The 3,832-nt window shown below is 32.7% G+C and overlaps 1 pseudogene; it reads left to right on the top strand.

The window, feature by feature from the left end:
* Window positions 1-769: 769 nt before the first annotated feature.
* LOC138129859 (coiled-coil domain-containing protein 124 pseudogene) lies at window positions 770-2,648 on the top strand (annotated as a pseudogene).
* The last annotated feature ends 1,184 nt before the right edge of the window (window positions 2,649-3,832 follow it).

Below are 3,832 nucleotides of genomic sequence, written 5' to 3' on the forward strand. Positions count from 1 at the left end.
GGTTTACATTTTTTTATTCTCCTAATGTTTCAAGGCTCGTCTGACTGAGGACTTCTAACAAAGTATATAAGATAGGGTGCTAAAGACCAAAGACTCAAACGTAACTGTACAAAGTGAAAGAAATTGATCGATTAGTTTTACTAAATTTTATAGAACATATTTCCTGAAATTAGAGGAAGCGGGGTCATTTGTCACCTTGAAATGGTTGAACTTTTGTTTAAATAATTCACACTCTTCTGTCCAATTATACGCTCTAAAAATGATTTAAAATTTTGGGTTTTTCATATACGATACATAACTAACAATTTTGTTTTTTACTTTCGCATCTAACATCGTGTATGTACGAGTTTAAAATTATTCTGTTATGTGTTAAAAAAGGAGATATTCTTTACGAGTGAAGAGGAAGTCTTTCATTATTCATTATACTATTATGTATCTCCTGTAGCGTTTAAATGCCCGAGTCTTACATCAGAATAATTTTGAAGACTTTATTTACTTCTCGACCCTGTCCCACATCGCTCTCAAGTTAACAAATGCAGGAATTAGAATCAAGCTGGTTTCATTACATTCTGGGCTAGAGTTGGTTCGTCTGTTTAAAATATAATTACATATTACAAAATGACGCCTATTCTGTAAGTTTTGTGTTAAAATTGACAGGGATGTTAAAAGTTTAATTATAACAGAACTGTTAAAATTTTAACATGGATGTGTATTCTGTAAGGTAATTTTTAAAGCAACTTGTATAGATTAGCTATTTATGCAACTAGACATGATAATCATGTCGTGTGCAAAAAAATAGCCATTTTGCTACGCGTTTCATACAAGATTTTTTCTAATTTAGTTAAGAAAAGCACACATTCTAATTAAAATCCTGTTTAAATCTGCTATTTCAATAATTTTCCGGGATAATAATACTAATATCACTTTTTAACACTAGTGATAATATAATGTCACTTTTTAACACTAGTGATAATATAATGTCACTTTTTAACACTAGTGATAATATAATGTCACTTTTTTGACTAGTTATTAAATGAAGCACGTTTGACAACAAAAATGACATATCACAATGATTGCTTTTCGTAACTGAGTAAGAATTTTTTTTTTAACACGCATGTTAACACTGACAACGTTGTCATATTATACAAATTCGTTTCTCCTTTGCTATCTCATATCATATCATAGTATCTCTCCTTGTTTTGATATTCTATCGGGTCTTCAAATAAATATATATTTAGAGTAGGCGTAGGCGACATTCTAATTCTGTTAACAGTGTAAAGTAATTTTTGTAGGTAACCAATTATTCTCCGGAGTTACACAGATTACATAGTAAGCTTTTTCCCAATTTCATATTGTCATATTCCGTGGAGGGGGAATAGGGAAATGCACTACAAAAATTAAAAATATTTTCTAACCCTATTTTATTTCGTTAAAATGTCAAACGTTTCTTGTGTCATTTTCTACGCTGGAAAAATGTTGCAAACAATTGAATTTCAATAGGTTACTCTAAATATAAATTTATTTGAAGGCCCGTCAGGTAGTGGAGACTGTGATAAGCAGATTCGTCGACAAACATCCTTTTAAAATATATTACATTTTTTGATGTTTTTATTTATGATATTTTATTTTGTATTTTTCCTTTGTTCACGTGGTTTGGAATTTTCACAATTCCAAAAATAAAAGTCTCGCTTAACTTATATCCATGACGACAACTTTTGAGGTTAAACACCCATCAAAATGCCAAAAAAATTCTCGACAGAAGAAAATCCTAAATCCGTGGCGGCTCGCGAGCGAAAGAAAGCCGTTCAAGACGCGGAAACTGCCAAGAAACAACAAGAAGAGGAGGATCTGTACTGGCAAGATGACAGCAAATTATGTAAAAAGAAGCAGCAGAAAAAGGACGATCAGATCAAAAAGCGGGAGCAACAACTAGCCAAGAAAGTCGAAACTAAACAACTTTTGGAAAAAGAAATGAGCAGTTTGAAATCGGCCAAAGTGCCTCCGCCAAAACTGACTAGAGCTCAAATCGGGGCAGCGCGACCGACAGACAAGGAAAAAATCGTGAAGGAGCTAGAGGAAAATATGAACAGACTGAAGCTGGATGGAGTGACTGCGAGAAGTGTCGACGAGGCGATTTGTGCTTTGAGTGAAAAGAAGGAAGACAAACATCCGGAAAAGCGCAGAAAAGCAGCGTTCACAGCGTTCGAAAATCGTAGGATTAAGGAGTTGAAAGCTGAAAATCCGACTCTGAAGTTGTCACAACTGAAGGAGCAAGTGTTCAAGGAGTGGAAAAAATCACCTGAGAATCCAATGAACATAGAGTGAAACCTTTGTAGTTTTTCGCCTCGTTAGCGTCGAATTTTCTGACCAGATTGTCGTTCTTTTGCTTAAACGAATTCGGAAAATCTGTAGAATTATCTTCCTTCAGTCGGTGAAAGTCTTAGATCGAAATTTACTCGAAAACTTGAACAACACTATTTGGACAACCTCTGGAGGGTTGTTATCTCTCACCTAGCGCCGCAGGAGTGGAAATCTACGGCTTTCTCTACAATTTAGCCGTTGAGTGGCCACAGAGTATTTACCGTAAAATTTACTGCCTACATTAATAATAATTAACAATAAATTTTTGATTAATGATTATTTTGTGTTATTTTTATTGGTTCAAAAGCACGAGATTAGGCAATTAAGATTCATAAATGTGATAATAAATTTACATTCTTACTCATCTGCATTTTTCAGTTGGATAATTCTCGGAACAATCAGGATGCAACCCGGCTAATTAGTAGTTACAAATCAAGATACTTCAGGAACATATCTCAGGTGTAGTTATAATTGTCACGACTCCTCTACAGGAGCCGCTTCATGCTTAATTGCTGTGTTCCTTGGAAACTGGCTATGGGAGAATTTAAGAAAATTCTGTTCTAGTTGTTAAGTTTGAACAATTACACTATACAATAAATTGTTAAAAGTGGGCTTAGAAGATTTTATTGAAATTGTAATATTTTTTTAATAAAAGATGAATTCTAAATTGCGAAATTAATTCGTCGTAGGAAAAGTATCTTATTGTACTCCCGTGTAATGTATATTACTCACCCGGACGACTACAATACTCACCTATAGTTTATCTCGCCCACACCCTCATGACTCATGAGTAAACCCTATCATTACATGCTCGTTGAATAATATACATACCTAAAGTCTGTTTTTTAATCAAAGAACCACGACCTGTTGATTTAGGTTTGCAAATATAAAATTTTACCAAATTTAGGGAATTTAATGATATCTATTGGCTATTTCTGCCCACGCCTGTCATTTTTAATGTCCTTGAAAGTACGCAAACTCGCAGCTAAAATTTGAACGTGTTATTAAAAATGTCTCGCAAAGTAAGACATTTATAAAACTCTCAAATTAGTTGTTGTTAGTTGTTATTAACTTTATTAAATTGCTGCGCTACTAATATCTCTAATAACCTCAATTTTTGTATGATGAGATTTTTCACCCTAGCTCAAAAGTGTACAATGTTGTCAGCTCTATTTTGGATGTAAATTGCGGTGTTGTGGTTCTTTGATTAAAAAATATACTATACTTGTTTTCATTTCCTCATTTTTTTGTAAAAAAAATAAATAAAGTAATATACCTAGTAATAATATGATATAATAATAATATACAAGAAAGTAGACCTACTAGAGGAGCTTTAAATTCTCTTTTTAAAAAATGTTTGGAACAATCAGTCATTTACAACATTTTATTTTGTTTACATTATTTAATTTTTTATGTATATTTTTGAAATTTTAAGTAGAAAACAACAATGAACAAATGAAAATGTATTACC

The sequence above is a fragment of the Tenebrio molitor genome, chromosome 4 (assembly GCF_963966145.1).
Source record: "Tenebrio molitor chromosome 4, icTenMoli1.1, whole genome shotgun sequence".
Taxonomy (NCBI): domain Eukaryota; kingdom Metazoa; phylum Arthropoda; class Insecta; order Coleoptera; family Tenebrionidae; genus Tenebrio; species Tenebrio molitor.